This window comes from Lutra lutra, chromosome 2 (assembly GCF_902655055.1).
Source record: "Lutra lutra chromosome 2, mLutLut1.2, whole genome shotgun sequence".
In the NCBI taxonomy this organism is placed as follows: domain Eukaryota; kingdom Metazoa; phylum Chordata; class Mammalia; order Carnivora; family Mustelidae; genus Lutra; species Lutra lutra.
This window is the reverse complement of record NC_062279.1, coordinates 18,188,727-18,209,586: the sequence shown is the minus strand read 5'-3', so window position 1 is coordinate 18,209,586 and position 20,860 is coordinate 18,188,727. Positions and strand designations below refer to the sequence as shown.

The 20,860-nt window shown below is 37.8% G+C and overlaps 1 protein-coding gene across 1 annotated transcript in view; it reads left to right on the top strand.

Moving 5' to 3' along the window:
* TNKS (tankyrase) overlaps nt 1-20,860 on the top strand; it is a 206,006-nt gene that overhangs the window by 109,766 nt on the left and 75,380 nt on the right. The window lies entirely within an intron of this gene.

Genomic DNA, 20,860 nt, shown 5'->3' with positions numbered 1-20,860 from the left:
CTAAGTTTTTATCATGGTATATTGAAAAAAATAGGTTAAAGAGGGAATATTCTGCATTAAACTACAGTTGTTAGAAATGTAAGGTGTATATATAAAACGTACAGCTGGCATCTTCATGATATGCTTTGTATTCGTGCTGTTTATTGGCTAAAATGTAACCCTTCACAGTCTCCGATAATTGACTGCAAAGTTTTGCAGTAATTTACCTGATAGCTACTGAAAAACAAAGCACTCTGTGCTGTAAAGTCTTTTAAAAAATGACAGCTCATATCTTAATGTTTAAGGATAGATTTTGTATTTCAAAAACATAAAATATTTGTAGAGTCACATCATAAATATTGAGGAAAATCATTTTGTGTCCAACCTTTAAAGAATTAGTTTCTTTGAAATTATTTATAGTGAAAAGGTCCTCTGGAAAATGTCAGGATGGATGGTACACCCCTTAGATACAATGTCTTTAAGTGTGTCCATGCTCTTTTCCCATTCTAATGAAACCCATTTAATAATGACAAAGAATTGAATCCTCCCCCCAAATATATGTTATTTGTTATTATAGCTGGCTTGTATATCGTGAGATATCACGTGGCCTAGTGAACATGCAGTTTCTCTGAATAATTTGGGGGAAAGACTTCTACTTTAATGGAAGGTTAAATTATGTATATTTCAGGCTATAAACTAGCAAAGATTTACTCAGTATTATTGATGACTTTTGAGAGATGTTGTTAAGTGATAACTGCTCGTTTTTTTCCCTTTAATTTGGAAGTTGCTGTGGGGATTTTAACATTCTTGAGTTACTGTGAGCTCCAGATTTTGTTTGGATCCTCTCAGTAGATAAAGTAACTTCTATCACAGTGCAGAAAAGGGCCTTCTTAACTACAGTAACCGTAGCTTTATCTTTATATGGAGCTTGTCTAGAGCCCGGTCGACTTCAGGTTTTCTTAGTCATTTTAATATTACAGAATTTTGGTGATATTACTGTAGCAGGAGTCGATTTCCATGCCGGCCTCATTCTCCCATCCTCGCCCTTATACCTTGCCAGCCCCATTTGTAGCTCAGGAAATCATAATAATTAAGGGGCATGAACACTGATAATTAACAAATTACCTCTTCTCCCTGCGTCACCCCCATGTAACTATATAGAACTCCTTGATTTTTCCTTCTTCCCCAAAGAGGATGTATATCTCCCCTCATTCCTTTAGCTGGAACCAGTGTATTCCTTACCCAAATTCCTATGGCTCCTTTTCTGTATTACTCTATGGCTGTATTACTCTATGGCATTTACCACAGAGATTTTTCCTCTGTTCACCCATTTGCCCTTTGTATTTTGCACTGGACCAAGCCCGGCGCCTTGCAGTTGGCAAAAATCTTAGGATATGAATATGCTCCCTAATAAACACAATTTTATCCTCCGAGTGTAAAATCATCTGTGCTCTTTTCCATTTAGAAAATTAACTCAGAAGTATGTGAATAGGAGATTTTATATTTTCTGTTATTATGTGTTATTACTAGTATTATTTTACTCATTTATTTTTGAGTTATTACACAATGAAGGAAAATTATATATTTTAATGTATAGAACATTTTTAAGAACGTTTCATAATTTAATATAATGCTATAGGATTCATAACATATGAATAATGCAGTAATTCTCCAAAATGTGTTCCTATACTTTTTTAGATTATTAATTTGCTCAAATTAAATAGAAAAAGGTAACGAGACTTGAGCATTTATTAGGTTTTGGTTCTATGCATATAACATAAAAAATCATTCACAGTTGTGCATCGGTACGCAAAATGCAAATAAAATTTTATATTTAAAATCGAATTACGTTCATATTTAGATATTACCTTTGTTTATGGCACAGAGTAGTTCTTATTAAATGTGCCAGCTACAGTAAAGCCACAAAGTGGCACATATTCTGGGTGCTAATGGAGACTGGGATAAGATCCCTTAGTCAGGACAGTATCTTTTGTTTTCTTGCTTTTGGTGTCAAGGATATGTGTAAGCAAATCTAGCTGTGAAATTACACGTCTGTCTTATGTATTTAGTATTTTTTCAGGCCATTTGCATGTGTTTAGGAAGTCAGATTGTATATTAACAAGAGAATAAAGCTACTTTACAAATATAGTAAGTTATGTATATAAGGTTTTATTTCTTAAATTTGCATTTTAGAATGCTATGCAGAATCAAACTTGTTCTTAGAGGGTTTCTAAATGACTGTGTTAATGCTTAAGTGAGTCCTTGCCTATCTCTGTTTTTACTATGATTCCTGGTTTATAAATTAAAAAGCACATGGAAATGTCAATTTCGTAATATTTTTAGAGAGAACTGTTCCTTTTAGTTAACTAGTAGGTGCAGAATTTGCCTCGATACATGTGGGGGTTTTAGGCTGCAGCATTCCTTTTCAATACAATACGTGGGATTATACAATGACAATGTAACTTTTAAATAGTCTCTTAATTCTATACTGTGACTTGGTGATTATCTAATTAGGTAATATATGAGTGGTTAATGTTTTTATTTCCCATAGACATTTGTTTTTCTAACTTGTAGAATTCTGAAAATAGTGAAGTACCAATAAGGTTTTAAGTAATTTATATTGTTATTTATGCTTTTATTTTACATGTAAATCAAAGTGGAGCTTGGCTACTTGAGAAATTTCCAGTTGTTTTTTACCCCGAAAAGCAAAGACAAAATTTTGTTATAATATTTTGTTCTGAAATGCCACTTTTGTACACTTATATACACATTTAAATGATGGCCACTTTAGAAACATGGGGCATAGATAGAATTTATTCTTCAGTCACCTGCCCATTATGATTAGACATAACATTTTGTGGTTCCTTATTTTGAATTGGAGTGAACTGCAACTAGATCTTTTGAACAGATTGTTCCCTTTCTAGAATTCTTTTTTTTCTATATTTTCAAACATTTATTCTTCCTTTAAAGTGTTTTCTGTCAAGATCAGATGTTTTATTAGCAACCAGCCAAATAATTGTTTGATATGTAACTTTAAGGTGGTACGGGTTTCTTGTTTTTCAGTATTAATTTTCATAAGGATACCTTTATACACTGAACAAAAAAATTCTTCAGTACATCTCAAATTATTCTACTACTCAGCCCTCTTCAGAGTTCTTTCTGGTCCCTCTTGTGCGATTTCCCTTTCTTGGCTGCCTTTATCCCCTTCCAAAATGAATGTCCTACATCTATCCCCTCCTTATAACAAGGAACTAGATTGGAGTTGGGTATTACTGTATGCGTTAATACTTTGCATGCGTGTACTGTGCCTATCACTATGATTGTCAACAAATAATGAAAGTAACGAATATTTGTTGGTAACTTATTTTTAGGAAGTATTCAGTGTAATTTCTGGTATTTCAGGTTTCTTTTGGCTCCTTTCACTCTTTCAGCCAGCACTCAGGTACAGTGTATAGGTCACTGCGCTAAGTGATATGGCAGATAAATACGTGTTTAATAGTATCGATTCATAAGAAGCTCAGTGCGTGATAGAATGATTAAGACATTTTCCTGTACATTGAAGGTAATGCTCTAAAAAAATGTATGATTCCTTTTGCTGTCATACAATTTATAAAGTGTAGATTTAAGGTGGGTTTTTTGTTATTGTTTTTTTTGTTTTTTGTTTTGTTTTGTTTTTGGTCCCTTTATTTTAAAGCATTAGTATTTGGACATGGATGCTCTTCTCTAAGAAACCACAAATTTAGATGAATGGGCAGTTGGAGGAGCATGATTTAAACTCAGAAACATTCACTGAAGGGTATCTTTAAATGTCAGATTTTCTCTGTGTAAATGTTTGCTTCCATAAAACAGTTAATAATGAATAAGATTCTGGAAACAGAAAACTAAAGTGTTTGAAAACTATTTTTTAATGGAGATCAGGTAGAAATAAAGTAGAATTTAGTGCCACCCGTTGAAGATACCATAGAAGCATTATTTAGTGGAAAGATCAAACAGACTCAGAGGTTAGACAGACTGGGTTCTATTCTCTGCTGTTCCACTTTCCAAGTGTGTGGCCATGGCTCTGCAGTTTTCAGTGCATTCATTTGTAAATGGAGATAATCATACTCCTTCCACAAGGTGGTTGAGAGGGCGAAGTGAAATAATGTGGTTAATGTAAACCATTGTAGCACATGGTAGAACCTCAATAAATTAAAATCCAACTCCTTTGATACATGTTTTTGAAGCTTTGGGGCATATTAGTATGGACATATGTATAGTTCTGAGTACTCCAGCGTTTCCCCACTTTGCCATGGAAATTGTCTTCCAGTCACATATCATTTGGATAAAATGTATGTTACCAGGTAGTCTACAAAGCATATAATTGAATTAATTCTTTTGGAGCTTGGTGTTCACCACCCTCCCCAAACATCACTTTTAATAAATAAATTTGTTTATATTAACAGTTTATAAATTCAGAAATGTGTTTTTGAGATGTCTATAACCATTTGAGCCTATATTTACTAAAAATTAATATCTGGCTGAAAATAATACCACAGTTTTCATTTCAATTCCATAAATGAATCCAATAAACAAAGAATATAAGATTAGTGAGCTTTCTTTTGCATTTATATTTGAATTTTAGGGTTATATATGTTTGTTGTGTTGTAATATAGAATTTCTCAGTATTCTTGGTTAACAGCTCCCTCCCTCAGTGTGAGTCTCCACCAAGTATCATGTTTGACCAGGTTTTAACAGCCATTGTATGGTAGATTGTTACTTTGAAGACCTCTCAAAGGAACCCATGCCTCTTATTATTTTATGCTTTGATCTAGTTCCTTCCCTACATTGACTTTGAGCTAAGCATGGAACTGGTTTGATGAATAATGTAAAGCAGAAGTGGTGTTAGGCCACTTTCGGGACTAGCCCCTGAATTGGTCTGGCAGTGGCCAGTTCAGGGCTTCTGGAATGCTCTCAGCTGCCACGCCATAAGGCAGCCCATGCAGCTCACAGAGGTCCCCTCTACCCGGGGACCTACCTGAGCTTAGCTGAGTCTCTGTATGACTCTTTGTCCACGCATCCCAGACACTGTAGCCTCAGCCGCGTTCCCAGGTTAGCCTCCGGGTGACATCAGCCATCCCTAGCACCCTAGCCCATACCACATAGAGTAGAAGAACCAGCCAGGTAAGCCACTAGTTTGGGGGTGTTTTGCTATCTAGTACAGGATCATTGAAATGCCCATACTGTAAGAGAATATGACTCAACACTTATTATCTTTTGGGCAGGAAAGTTGCAACTTTTCTCAAGTGGATTACTGAAAAGGGCTCTTTCAGAGCTGTGAGGAAAAGTTAGTGAAGATTTAAAGATAAATCTCCAAATACATTTCTTTCCTTAGATATGTTTAATTATTTTGAATTTATATCTTACATTTTAAGATATTTTCCCTCTTGGAATGCAAAAATTAATTTCATGTGCATGTGCATTTGTTGGGGGGGTGCTCATAGTATTATGGGGAAAAGCAGGAGTTTGAAGCTAGGAGACCAAGTTTTAAATTAAAATTATTACTAGGCAAGTTTTGTCATATCTCTGGGTTGTCTTTTTTTTTTTTTTTAAAGATCCCTCCCTCCCTCCTTTCCTTCCTCCCTTCCTTCTTTCCTTCCTACTTTCCTTTCTTTCTGGGAAAGAACATGAGCCAGGGGTAGGGCAGAGGGAGAGGGAGGGAGAGAATCTCAAGCAGACTCTGTGCTGACAGCAGAGCCCAACTCGGGGCTCGATTTCATGACCCTGAGATCATGACCTGAGTTAGAATCAAGAATCAGACACGCAACTGACCTAGCCACACAAGCGCCCCTGAATTCTCCATTTTTTAGCCTACACATTGAAGAATTTGGCCATATGACCTCTCAAATACCTTTAACACCAACATTTTAAGATTGTAATGTATTTTGTTACTTATTTCTCACTAGAGGTAGTAGCAATTACCAGTCATACAGAATTAGATTATGTGAGGATGTATGGAGTCACACCAGATAAGACACTCCTGGAATCTGGAATAAAATTTACCTAGAGCCTTATTTCCCTTTAAGAAAGTGTTAGCATTACCTGAGGGCCCATGCCTGGCTCTCTATAGCCTTTCATGGCCTTTATTATCATCTTCTGTTCTTGGCAAAACTTGGTAGATGAAAAGTCATACCATTTTTTAAATTTCCAACTTTTATGGATGTTACTTGGGATTACAAGAAGGTCAAAATGCCGTAAGTCTGCATTAGGGAACTCTTCAAGTACTTTATGTTTAATTATATATCTAATCTAATCGCTTCTTTAAAATACATCTTGCTGAGCAGTGCATGCCTTACTATAATGCAGAAATCCCTTAGAGCAAGTTTTCTTGCCTACTTATGATAGAATATATTGTATAAAATCTCTATGCTTGTGTATATTCGTTTTGTAACAATAAGGGCTTGAAAATGTCTTTTTTATTTTTCATTAGGGAATCGCTTCTACTAAAACAGTCTCTATTTTGTCAAGCATGACATTTCTACTGGTGAGGGTAATTAGTACCCATGCCAACTGTGCTCTGTTTCTCTCTTTGAGAAAAGAATTTTTAGTAGAAAGGGACCTGTGTTAAAAAGCAGGTGGTAGGGGCACCTGGGTGGCTCAGTGGGTTGGAGCCTCTGCCTTCGGCTCGCTTCGTGATCCCAGGATCCTGGGATCGAACCCCACGTCGGGCTCTCTGCTCAGCGGGGAGTCTGCTTCTTCCTCTCTCTGCCTGCTTCTCTGCCTACTCGTGATCTGTCAAAAAAAAAAAAAAAACAACAACTTTAAAAGGCAGGTGGTAAAATAGGAGTTCACTTTAGTTCTGCTTAGCCACCCTCCTCCTAACTTTGGTTTCTCCTACACCCGTATCCAAAAAAACATGTTTCCTGCACTTGTCAACATTAGACTAGTTACTAGTTGAGGGATAGAAAAGGAGTGAGTACTCAATCATTTTGCTGTGAGTATGATTCATTACTAAAATTTGATTTAGAAGCCTGGTTACAAAAGTGACACTTAAGTGTCTTCTTTTAAAATGGCAAGAATCTAAGTTCAAAGTGCTCTTTCTACCTCTACAAGTGAACCAAACTTTATAGGCTACAGTAGATTTCAGCTGCAACGTTCACTTGGAAACGTCTGTGTGGCCGAGTGGCAAGGACAGAGGGTGCGGAAGTAACATACACAGTAGCTCCAGTGGTTTTGACGATGTCCAAGTCCTGTGGTTGAGTGGGATGGTGGGCAGTGTTAGGAACATATTTTTATGTTATCAGTTACTACCTGAAGAAGATACTTAAAAATATCCCTATAATGATCATGATTTGATATGATCTCTTTGGTTTAAACTGTTGGGTTAACATCAGTTAATAGTAGAGTATAACCTTTAGGTAAGGGTGAACCTTAGTGGGTAAAAAGCTTGCTTAGGGACAAAGACAAGTCAGATTTTAGAAACTTCTGGCCTGATGAGAATCAACAAAAAGGGAAGAGTTAATAAAAGACTTAAGAATTTTGAGATTGGGGCGCCTGGGTGGCTCAGTGGGTTGAGCCTCTGCCTTTGGCTCGGGTCGTGATCCCAGGGTCCTGGGATTGAGCCCCATATCGGGCTCTCTGCTTGGCAGGGAGCCTGCTTCCCCCCCCGCCCCGCTCCATGCTGCTCTGCCTACTGGTGATTTCTCTGTCAAATAAATAAATAAAATCTTAAAAAAAAAAAGAATTTTGAAATTATATGTAGCTTTGAATGAGCATTATTAGGATCTGTGGTCTGGCTATAATACAAAAGCAATATAAATTGTTAATTTCTTAATTAATTTTGTACAGTTACCTGGTATCCCAGCTCAGGTTGCCATACCATAGACCGGGTGGCATAAAAAACAGAAATTTATTTCTCAGTTCTGGAGGCTGGGAAGTCCAAGATCAAGGTTTCAGGATGGTCAGTGTCTCATGAGGGGCTCTTCTGGCTTGTGGAGAGCCCCCTTCTTGCTGAGAGAGAAAGCAAGCTCTTGAATATCTGTTCTTTATAAGGGCATTAACCCCATTATGAGGACTGTACTTCATGATCTTATCCAACCCTACCTACATCCTTAAGGTCCTATTTCCAAGTACCACCACAGTAGGGTTTGGGCTTCAGTATATGAATTTGCCAGGGTGGGTGTGGGCACAAAACACTCAGTCTATAACACCGGGTTATTTTCATATCACTACCTTTTAAAAAAAATATTAATTTTCTAATAATTGACCAGGAAGCATGCTTCCCTTCCCCCCATGCATATTCATCAATTTACTTACTTGCTCAATTAAGTTAGAATTATAAAGGAAAATAACTAAAAACATCAAGAATCCCCATAATATTCTTTTTTTAAAAGATTGCTTTCCGTGACTAGTAAGAAAATGTCTTACTCTGCTAAGAATAGTGTCAATAGTAAAACTTCAAAAACAACACTATGAATACCATGCATAATTATTTGAAATGCATGTTTAGATAGCTGAATTAGGAAATTTGAAAATAGACAAGCTCTACATATAAAACGTTTCCTATATTGATTTATCTTTTGTGAAGATAGTAGCATGGTAATACCCTACTCTGAGACCATAAAAATGCCCATTAAAGTAATCTAGTTTAAGAGAGGACTCAGTACCTCTTAGGATTGGAGAAGGGGCTATGGGCAGGGAACAGAACTAGAGCTATCTGCTCTTGGTTAGTTTCAGCTGCCAGATTCACATACACACTCTCAGAAACAACAAGGACTTTATCACTGAAGGAACTTTGAGGTGACAACCTATCTCCCAAGTCCTAGAGCTCTTAACAACATTAAAATCAGCTACAGGACTTTCTCCCAATTTGCACAGTTAAAATGACTATTTAATGATTTAACGCAGAATGAGTCCCTCATAAATAATCTTTAGATGCCAATCAGTGTACCTTGTGTCCTGTTTCAAGAATAAGTCAGCTCTCGAGCGCCTGGGTGGCTCAGTGGGTTAAGCCGCTGCCTTCGGCTCAGGTCATGATCTCAGGGTCCTGGGATCGAGTCCCGCATCGGGCTCTCTGCTCAGCGGGGAGCCTGCTTCCCTCTCTCTCTGCCTGCCTCTCCCATCTACTTGTGATCTCTCTCTGTCAAATAAATAAATAAAATCTTTAAAAAAAAAAAGTCAGCTCTCTATTGAATGTAAGTTAGAATCTTTGATGTTTAGATTTTAAAACCCGAGACTGTGAATATTAACTATAAAAAGAATTCAGGCGAAGTTTGGGTAGTGTGAAAACTTTTCTGCATAAGGGATAAAGCATCAGGTTAGTATCAGGCACGAAACCTAGTTTCCATAAAGTCTGCCAGCTGTTTCTCATTAAACAATGCAAAATTAATGTTGCACCTTCTGAGAGTGCTAAGCATTCTTGTTTTTTTCCTCCCATACAAACTCAATGAGAGGAAGCTAGAAACTCATTTTCATGCGTACATTTCAATTCCGCTGAATCTGAGGCTGGAAAAGAGAAAAAACAAATTTCTGGCTGTTGAAGAATCCCCTCGGAGTTTCCATGATGAGAACGTTAAGTTAAAATTGAATTAAGTTGGCATTCAGAACTTTATTCTCACAAAGATTCCTCTGTGGATTTCCTGTTCTTTCTTGTATGCGCCTTTCCTTTCCCCGCTCCTTCTCTTCCCAATATATGTACTTAAAATAAAGATAGTCCTTTATAGTCTCAATTTAAAAATAAATTTTTACTATATAAGGCAGCTGAAGTACAGGAACTTTATTTTATAAGCCATTTCATAAATTCTACAAGTTTTCAAATGCTTTAGGTTCATTCTTAAAGATGACAGGTGTTTGGAAGATTATCCTTTTTGAGGCTGGGAAACAGCAATCATATTTACTTCTGTTCATGCAGCCTATCTAGAATTCAGAGAATGTTCCTTGGAGGAAAACATAAAAGGTAGTTAGTCCAGCCTCCCGATGCAGTGTTGGGACCTTCACTGTGAGAATCTGATGGCATGCCATCTGCCTCTGCTTGAATACATTTTTTTTTTTTTTTAATGAGAGCTCACTGGTTTGGATCGGACCATATCTGACTTAGTGCCGAACTTAAGATGGCACACATTAGGGAGCTGTATTGACTAGCCAGAGGGTAACCAGGAAGGTATCCAGGAAATTATTCTGGAAAAAACCGTTGAGGCAACTGCAGGGGTTTAGTTCAAGAGACCAAGTGACAATCTGTTAGAGATATGTAGAAAAACCCTGCTCTAGGAAAGACGCCGATAAATTGCCTTGTCCCATTTCAGTTTCCTGTTATTCTTTCTTGTCCTCTACTACTTACTATTCTGCACAGCTGTTGTTAAGAAGCCCTACATTTCAGGGGTGCTCATCCAGGGGATGGTCACACTCTCCTCATTCATGGGGTTTCACATATAGTGCTGAGGATCAGTGCTGAGGTAGTTAGAGCCACCACTGGGATCCCTGCCCACCGTGAGTTACTCTTCCTGCCACTTAGCCGTGTTAGTCCATCTCCGAACATCCTATCTAGAACCTGAGCAGCCAGCCAGAGGAAAAGGAGGAAGGCAGAACGGGAGTTCTGAGGTCAGACCGTCTGGATTTGATCTCTGATGGTGCTGTTGACTTCTTGTGTTAGTCTCCCTGTTCCCCAGTTTCCTCCTCTATATGCCGATTATAATAGTTTTCTAGCTCTGGTAATTGGTGTATAAGGTAAATACAAGTAAATCCAACTTAATTCATATAATACATTTTGAAAAATGCTTCGTATCTAGAAAGTCCCTAATAGATTTTAGCTACTATTTTCAATAAACAACTTTGTATTTTCAAAATGTTTTCATATCTTCCATTTCATTTTAGCCTGAAACTAACTCGTTGAGGAAACTGGGATGATTGTCTGCTAACTTTTACCCTATTACAGAAAACATTAATATGTTAGACACTCTTAGGTTCTAGGAGTGGTATCATGTCTGTTATTGCAAAGTAATAGTCCTGATATAGTCCGTTGTGATGAGACCATGTATGTGTTTAGCTCGAGATACTATGCTCTAGAGTAGCATTGATCAGGAGGCCCAGGACCAGAGGAAAAGATTGGAGAAGAAAACATTACTATAGGAGGATCAAGTAATGTGTAATCTGTAGAAGAAACAAGTTAAAGGAGACCTAGTTTTTGAAAAAGGAATGAATAAAATGTCTTTTTAGAAAAGTTGTTATTTCTACTTGAGTTCATCAGTTTTCATTCCCCAGATAGTTTCTCCCTTTATAGGGGCGCCTGGGTGGCTCAGTGGGTTAAGCCTCTGCCTTCGGCTCAGGTCATGAACCCAGAGTCCTGGGATCGAGCCCCACATCAGGCTCTCTGCTGAGCAGAGAGCCTGCTTCTCCCTCTCCATCTGCTTGCCTTTCTGCCTACTTGTGATTTCTCTCTCTCTGTCAAATAAATAAATAAATAAATCTTAAAAAAAAAAAAAATTCCCTTTATAAAAGCCCAAGAATTGAGAAAACTTCAAGGAGATTATATAATCTTCATTATGGTACTACTTTAAATCTCCCCAAGAAGACAGGCATCGGTGATATGTGTTTCCATGGACTCATGCCCATATTGATTCTCTAGCTTGCAAGTTGTTTGATTTTGATTAAAGTATCACTGTCTCCAAGAACTTCTTAGGTGTACCTAGCAAGCAGATTAATCATGTCTCTCTGCCTGAAAGAAATCTAATAAGCCCTGATTATGTGGTTATTATATCTTCCTGGGAATTTTATATTAATGGCTGATAATAGCATTTTATTTGTGGAAGGGAAATACTGATCTGTCTTAACCAAATGAGAAGTTTGAGTGAGGTGTTTTTTGTTAAAGAGCCAGAACAGAGATGGAACAACCTGACTCTTCACTTCTAGACAATGAGTAAATAATCATGGTATAGCTAACAGTGGAAATATTATACAAGGAATGAGATAAACTTATATATACTAATATTTTAAAAGAAAAATAGTGAATTACAGAAGAATATAATATCCATTTGTGTGACTATAACAACAGCAAAAAGAACTCAGAAAAACGTGTCTAAGTACTCAGTAAAAAATCTCAAGTGATACTTGTGCATCTGTAAACAGTGGTTCCCTTCAGAAAGGGGTTTTGTTGCCAGAGGAAGAAGTAGAGAGAACATTTTACTTTATATTATTTTAGAGGGAATACACTATTTTTATAATATAAAAGGGAATTCTGTTGGAGTGCATGGTGAGTAAGGATAACTGATAATTGAGACCAGTTATAAAACTGAGAAAATACATATGTAACACCTCTTTTTTGGAACTATAACTGAAAGTATGTTTTTATAAAAATGTGGAAATAAGTTTTGGAATTTTTAAGTGTAATGATCTTCTGTTTGTTTGTATATACTTTATAAAAAGATGGAATCAGGGAGATTCAAATCAAAACCACATTGAGATAACCACCTTACACCAGTTAGAATGGCAAAAATTAACAAGGCAGGAAACAACAAATGTTAGAGAGGATGTGGAGAAAGGGGAGCCCTCTTACACTATTGGTGGGAGCCACTTTGGAAAACAGTGTGGAGATTCCTCAAAAAATTAAAAATAGAGCTACGCTATGACCCTGAAATTGCACTACTGGGTATTTACCCCAAAGATACAGATGTAGTGAAAAGAAGGGCCCTATGTACCCTAATATTCACAACAGTGATGTCCACAATAGCCAAACTGTGGAAGGAGCCGAGATGCCCTTCAACAGATGAATGGATAAAGAAGCTGTGGTCATATAGACAGTGGAATATTTCGCAGCCATCAGAAAGGATGAATATCCAATTTGTATCAATGTGGATGGAACCGGAGGAGATTATGTTGAGTGAAATAAGTCAAGCAGAGAGAGTCGATTATCATATGGTTTCACTTACTTGTGGAGCATAACAAATAACATGGAGGACATTAGGAGAAGGAATGGGAAAGTGAAGGGGATGGGGAATAGGAGTGGGAGATGAACCATGAGAGACTGTGGATTCCAAGAAACAGACTGAGGGTTTTAGAGGGGAGGGGGTGGGGGATGAGTGAGCCTGGTGGTGGATATTAAGGAGGGCACATATTGCGTGGAGCACTGGGTGTTGTACATGAACAGTGACTCTTGGAACACTGCATCAAAAACTAATGATGTATTTTATGGTGACTAACATAACACAATTAAAAAAAAAAAGATGGCAGGGAGTTAAGAAATTTACAAGGACGATATCCGGAATTCACAGGTCACAGAGATAGTAATTGCAAAACTGATGGTACACAGAGAAAGCTTACCACGAAAAGGAGGATATCCAGGCATAATATGTCCCCTGATACAATGCTGTATGAAGTATTGTTTATGAAGTATTCTTGCTGAAGAAGTTTCACGTGAAAGAGGAAGTTCCAATTTATGTGGAACACAGAAAACAGAGATAGGCACAAGTGAAATCAGTACACACGAAAGGGAACAACTAACAAGGTCTCTTCAATAAGTCAGGATCGTGAACAAAGAAAAAAGAGAGGAAGACCATTGTAGATGTAGGGAGACTTAATGGTACAAGAACCAAAAGAATTGATCCTGACATCCAGCCAACCAACTTGAGAAAGTTTTTCAGGCAGTTAGGAAGGTGCCTTATATGGGTATTAAATGGATTTACCACTGTTTTGTTAAATGTAATAACTTTGGGGTTTTAAATGAAAATGCCCATAATTTTTAGAGACACCTTGGGAGATATGTAAGAGCGAGATGTTAACAGTGTCTTGAGTTTGCTTCAGAACGCTTCAGTGGGAAAAATAAAAGACAAGAAAAGAGGTGGCAGATGCCAGTGTCACCAGGTCTTAATAATGAATGGTTATTGAATCTGGATGATGCTTACATGCATGTTCAAGTGCTGAAAAAATCATAAAGCTTTATCTGATGAAGCCATTTTTGTAACTGTAGCAAGAGCAAGAGGCTGGAAGAAGAGCTTGACTAGTATGTGGGGCTTGTATGTACCGAGAAAGACTACACTTGGGTCTTTTAAAGGAATTGTTTAAATGGGAAGAGAAGTATCCTTTGTTATCTCTTGAGCCAACTTTTAATAGGATTCTTTTCCTAGTTTGGCAGAGGAATAAATCTTTCTTTATTCAGAATGTCTGTGTGCCCTTGCACGTAGGCATGCACATACAGACACACACACAATTTTCTGACTTGGGACAGTTCCAGGAACCAGGAAATTCATTCAGCATGAAACTGAGTAGAGTGATCAAGCGTCTCCGTTTGCCAGGGATGAATGGGTTTCCTGGGACCAGGAAAATCTTGGGCAAACCAGGATGAGTTAGTCACCATGGTCCGGAAAATTCCAGAAGATTCGATCGAGGTCAAACTGGGCCTTTATCTTAATGAAAACCAAAATACACTATGTATCATGAGGTTAAATAACTTTCTGATGACTTACATCATGACTTCACAGTTGTCGTTTTATTCTTTCCTAGGGAAGGCATCAAACATCACTCAGGCCTCTGTTGAAATGTAGGTGTAACTCACACAGATTTAAAGTCACATTCACCAATCCAGGTTTTTCATGTCCTCTGTTCCCTTTTAGTAATGTAAATCAAAAGCTAACAAAAACTTTCTTTTTTTAATACCCTACTAAATATAAGGTACTGTGTTAAGCCTTCAAACGTAAAATTAAGATATAGTCTCTGTTCTCATGAGTTCAGGGTAGATTAGAGGAGACAAATAAATAATCACTGTATGTTATTTTGTGACAGGTGTTAGAGTAAAAGATTGTGACAAATAATTTTAGGACCAGTCTTTGGCAATCTTTTTTGTATTTTATTTGCAAAATAGTGTCCAAAAACAGAACAAAAGGAGAAGAGATAATTATTTGGAGTATTGCTATTTTTTTTTTAAGATTTTGTTTATTTATTTGCCAGAGAGAAAGAGAGAGAGAGAGAGAGCAAGAGAGCACAAGCAGGGGGAGCAGCAGGCAAGAGGTAGAGGGAGAAGCAGACTCCCTGCTGAGCAGGGGATCGAGTCCCTGCATCGATATGGGATACAGGACTCGATCCTAGAATCCTGGGATTATGACCTGAGCTGAAGGCAGATGCCTAACTGACTGAGCCACCCAGATGTCCAAGGAGTATTGGTATTTTGGAATCTCATTTTAAAATCTTATCTAAGGAATATCCTAAAGTGTGTGCTTTATAAAAGTGGAATAAAAACAGTTTTAAGAAATTAAGAGTTAATTTTTATATTTTATGCTTTTTAGATGAACAGTGTTCCAAAGATTGGGATATATTCTGTATGGTAATGGTTAAACTTCCAGAGCTTTCTCAACACTATCAGATCAAGGAATGCTTTCCCTGTACGCAGCAGTCATTTGCAAGGGAGCAATATGTGTTTTATGTTAAAATGTAAATGCTAAAATTCCTGTGGGATTGACTATGTGTAATAATGCATTTAAATCTTAAGACATAGTTATCATGATTTCTTTGCTCAATGGAAAAAAAAATTTCGAATTTAAATTTTTATATTCTGGGCACATAATAATAATATAGGTCTTTGAAAGCTGATAGCTGCCTTATGAATCCATAAGATTCGTTTATTTTGATATTTAACCCCCAGGAATATTTTGTCTTTCATTGTTGTTTGGATTTGTTAAGTCACATGTGAAATTAAATTTAAGTGGGAAAATATTTTGTTACTGGTAGGCCTATAATTTTTTCTGATGGTATTTCACTTATTAGTATAGTCTAATTCCCAGTCATTTCAGCTACTTAGTAATTAGGGCATTTGAACCATGTGGAGTGAACCAGGGGGAGTAGAGTAAAAGATGAGGTTGGAAAATTGGAGAGCAGCATTAGGAGAGATTTTTTTACGGCTTTCTAGATATTATACAAACTTAGTTTTTACTTAGAGTGGGATAAAGAAGGTTTGTTGGAAGGTTCTGAGCAGAGGACTGGTATATCTAACTGGTCTATTTTAGCAGAACCACTCTGCGGCCATGTTGCCTGGACTCTATGGGGATTTTGCTGGAAGCAAGAATGCCAAATAGACAACTGTCACAACTTGGCCAGCTGAGAGAGAATGGGGACTTAGACCAGGCCAAGTGGTATTGGAGTCTGAGAATCCAGTACAGAGAAGTGATTGGATTCTGGAGATATTTTGCAGATAGTGCCAACAGAAGTATTCTCATTGCAGTGAGTGTAGTGTGTGAGGGAAAGATGGTACTCAGGAAAAACTCAAAAGTTTTTGACCTCAGGAACAAAAAGGATAGAGTTGCTATTGACAGCAATAGGAAATTCTTCGTTGTAGGTTTTGGAGGGAATACTAGCAACTCACTTGTGTACATGATGATCATGAGATGTCTCCTATATATCCTTGTGGCGATGTCAAGTAGGAAGTTAGATGACGAGAGTCAGGTGTTCAGCTAAGGGGACTGAGCTGGAGACAAGATTGAGGAGTCATCAGTGTATGAAAGTTAAATAAATGCCCAAGACCGCACAAGATCACCAAAGGGATGAGTATAGATAATGAAGAAAAGAGATTTAAGGAACAGTCATGGAGTACTCCAGTGTCAAGAAAATGAGAAGCAACCAGAAAAAAAGACTGAGGAGTAACCAGTGAGGTAGGTTTTGGTGTCCCAGATACCAAGGAGAGAAATATTTCAAGAAGGCGGAAGTGATCCACTATGTCAAATAGTGCCAACAGCTAAAGTAAGGTTTGGACTGATAAATGACCACTAAGAAATAACTTCTAAGTGTGTAAGATACTTAAGGTGATAATAAGTAGTAACTACTATTTGTCATGCTTTTTCTGTGTGATACTGTATTAGTTGCTTATACCGTTTTCTGTCATCCATAGAATAGCCTAAAATGGTAGAAATGACAATTCTCATTTTATAGACATTGGAAGGCAAGACCCCAAGACACTGAGAAATTAGTCCAAAGTTATATACCTTGTAAAACTGCAAAGCAGGGATGCAAACCACAAATATAAAAGCCTTTACTCATTTTCTTATATTATGCTGCCCAGACTAACGGTAAGGTTGCAGGCACAGCTTTTGAACAGGGCTGTCGCATGTCAACTCTTTTTACTCTGCATGTATGTGTAGGGTAAGTTAAAGCAGTCTTACTTGCTGCAAATCTATATCTGTAAAAGACAAGGGTAGATATGTATGTTTGTTTGTTTCTACGGCCTGATTCCAAGAAGAAAACTTGGAATTAGAGATTTCCTTAAGGAGGAATTCCTTTTTCTATAAACATGTCACAGTATGAAATGTCAGTGATAACGTTCTCTTACAGCAGGAAAAAGTAGTTTGTATATTTGCAAGTGTTCCATATTTTATCACTCCTCATGCTTGGCTTTTTGAATATTCCGATGAAAAAATCTCTTAAGAATAAATCTAAGGGGCGCCTGGGTGGCTCAGTGGGTTAAGGCCTCTGCCTTCGGCTTGGGTCATGATCCCAGGGTCCTGGGATCGAGCCCTGCATCGGGCTCTCTGCTCAGCCGGGAGCCTGGCTCCCCCCACCCCCGCCTGCCTGTCTGACTACTTGTGATCTCTGTCTGTCAAATAAATAAATAAAAATTTTAAAACAACAACAACAACAACAAAATCTCAGCAGCTAAGTGTAATATGTGAGACTGCGGGAGACCCTAAGAACAGTGGGAAATGTCTGAAGAACCTGAAGCAGAAATTTCTTAAGACTGCAGTTTTGGGAAGATCACTGTAGTTGTTCTATAGAGAATAAACTGGGAATGGGCGGCAACTCTGATGGCAGAAGACCTGAACTGAAGATGGCTGGACAAAGGGAGGAGAGCGAGAATGACAGCATCGGCTCGCCAAATGGTAGCAGCGCCTAAGTAGCGGTAGCTGACTCTTAAGGGAATAGTTAAATTCAGAGAGAGAGTAAGTACAGAGTAAGTGAGATGAGCCTTTCCCAGTAGTAGTTCCAATGCGGATGCTAATTACGCAAACTTAATAGCACCACTGGAGGGCATATACAAATCTGTAAAATGTATGCAATAAATTTGAAGAAATGACAAAAAGCAAAAAGAAAAATTAAGAACAAAGGATGATTTGAACAGGCATACCCTACTAAGATCCCAGAGGTTTTTCCTCTAGAAAAAGTCCAGTAGGTATATTGTTTAGCATTTAAACATTATATACCAAAATACTATCTTCTGATGCAAAGCAATTAAAATCATGTGGTCTAGGACTAAATTTGATGAAAGGTTAACACACAGTGCCACCTTTATACCTCAGTTGCCAAATGGCAAAGTAATGATAAAAGTGATTTTCTAAATGCTAGGATAATTAGCAGAGTGTAATATAGCCACCCAGGTGCCCCAGCTGCTGAGTTTTTTTTTCGTGCCTCTGTGTCTGGTGGGAATGGATATGTGCTCTTCATACTACCTGGAATAAATTTCCTCATTCTGCTGCCTCAGTGATTTCTGTTTCCTCTCAAGTCTGCCTTCGGGGAATAGTTCTTCGGAGAATCTGCCCTAATGGCAGTCCCCGCCACTGGCCTCAGAGTGGTTTAGGTGTGCAGCCGCTTAGGACATCCTGAACTTCCTTTCCTACAGTATTTGTCACATTTAACAGTAGTTGTCTGCTTTCTCTGGGTGATTCCTCAGACCCTAGACTTCTTTTTCCTCCTCTTTGGCCTTTTGAAGAGTTAGTATATATGTTATTTCATTTAGGGACTCATGTTTTGGAGGAATAAGTAGACTGATAAAGGCAAAGTACTGCGCCTTTCTTGTGACCACGCTGGCCCTAGCACTTACCATGCTGCCATGTATATTGCAAATGCTAAAATATTTTATTCTTTAAGATTTTATTTATTTATTTTAGAGAGAGAGCATGGGGGCAGGGAGGGACAGAGGGAGAGGGAGAGAGAGTCTTAAGCAGACTCCAACCGAGTGCCGAGCCCAACACAGGGTGTGATCTCATGACCTTGAGATCATGGTCTGAGCCAAAACCGAGAGTGGACACTTAATCAGCTACAGCCCCCAGGCACCCCAGTGTTGCATTATCTTAAATGAATGCGAGTGATAACCAAATTTATGTTCAGCCTTCACCTCTCCTTGAATTCTAGTTAGTCCTGTATTCACTGGGGTATCAGGCACTTCAAATTCGATAAGCCCAGACCTCGAAATCTTTCCCTCTGGCTTCCTCTTCTCTCCTCCCTTCCCTTTTCCAACCTATATCAATCCTTTCTTTTCATCTGTCACTGACATTTTTGAATTGGAACTGCTGTATCCTTTACTACCTGCATCAATTATCAGATTCTATCAATTCTGCTTTCTAATAGTTTTTGATACTCACTCTTCAACTGTTTCTTTCACAACTGCTCTATTTCAAGCCTCCTATCACTTCCTACCTTGTCACTTACAGTCTTCTAATTTACCTAATTACAGTAATTAGAAACTAAATATATAACCATTTTCAAAGCACATAAATAATTTTTAGTCTCAGTGCTTCTTAAAAATCCGGAAACTAAATATTTTTTCTTCAGTTTTATCCTTCTAAATAAATAGTTAAAGTGTATGTATATGTATTCATCCATTTAGGGACTTTGTTCATTTTTAAGAATAAGAAAAACAGTTATTAGATCAAATGTATTTGAACAAAATTTTGTAAAAGATTCTTAATATGAAAAAGGAAAATCTTTTTGTGCATCAGTAATGAAGATTTCAGTTTTTTCATATAATAATAAATGTCAGCTAAGTCCTATAAAAGCTTACTGACTTAATGGCCGGACAGCCAAAGCAGTCATTGTCTCTGGAGGAAGCTTCCCTACTGTATTGTAAAGTCCAATTCAGTCCTGAAGGTGAGCCAAGATAGAGTAATGGAAACTAATTTTACCTTCCCTCTTGAAATTATTTTTTATAAAAAAGCTAAGCAAAATATATGAAACAATGGTTTTCAGAAATTGGACATCAGGCAGTGCATGGAAGTGACCCCTGAGAGATAAGCATTAAATAAGCCAAGTTGTGTGATTGCTCCAGCTTACTGCCTAGAAAGCATTTCCAGTCCTTAAATCAGAGAGAGGAAGCCCAGGGGAAGCCCAGTGATCTCCCTGAGATGAGAAGGTGGAATTAGGAGCTTGGGAGACCACGTGGCAAGAGTTAGCAGGTGGAGAGCCAGTGAACAGAGCACTGCAAAGAAGAGAGCTCCAGAGATCTGCAAAGTTTCCCTGACTCCTTTCAGCTGAGTACTGATTAGAGGAGTCTGAGGAAGCCACATGGGGTGATAAAAAGAACCACTGAAAGAGAATTAGAGGTAGCAACCCCAGCACGTCAAGTTGCACCACATCTGTGATCATTCTGTTGCTACCAGCCAGACTGGGCAAACTTCCTCATTCATCAGCTATCATAGGGTACTCAGAAGGGTCATACCTCCCTGGAAGGGGAAATTAGTCCTAGTCTAAAGGTTGCTCTGGTTCTGTTTAATAAAGCTTAAAAATAAGCTTTGAAAACAACCTAATATGTATCTTAAAATTTATGAATATATATATATTCATAATCATAATTGAAGTTCCCTAAAGAGAGATTGGTGGGAGAGAGAGGACAGAAAAAAATACTTGAAAAAATAATAGAATATTTTCCAAAGTTGGTGAAAACTATGAACCACAGATCTAAGAAGCCTAGCTGGCCCCAAGCATCACAAAAGGAGAAGTCGGAGAAGGAACATCAGCAGCAGAAGGGCATACCAATGTCCTTCAAATTAGGTTGCTTGAAGCCAGTGATAAAGAGAAAGTACTAACGTATCCAAAACAGAAGCCACATGTGCAAACGAACAAACATAAGGATGTTGGCAAATTTCTAGTCCAAAATGATACAAGCCAGAAGATAAGCAGCATCTTTAAAATATTAATGGAGCAGGGAGAAACAGTTTTGAAA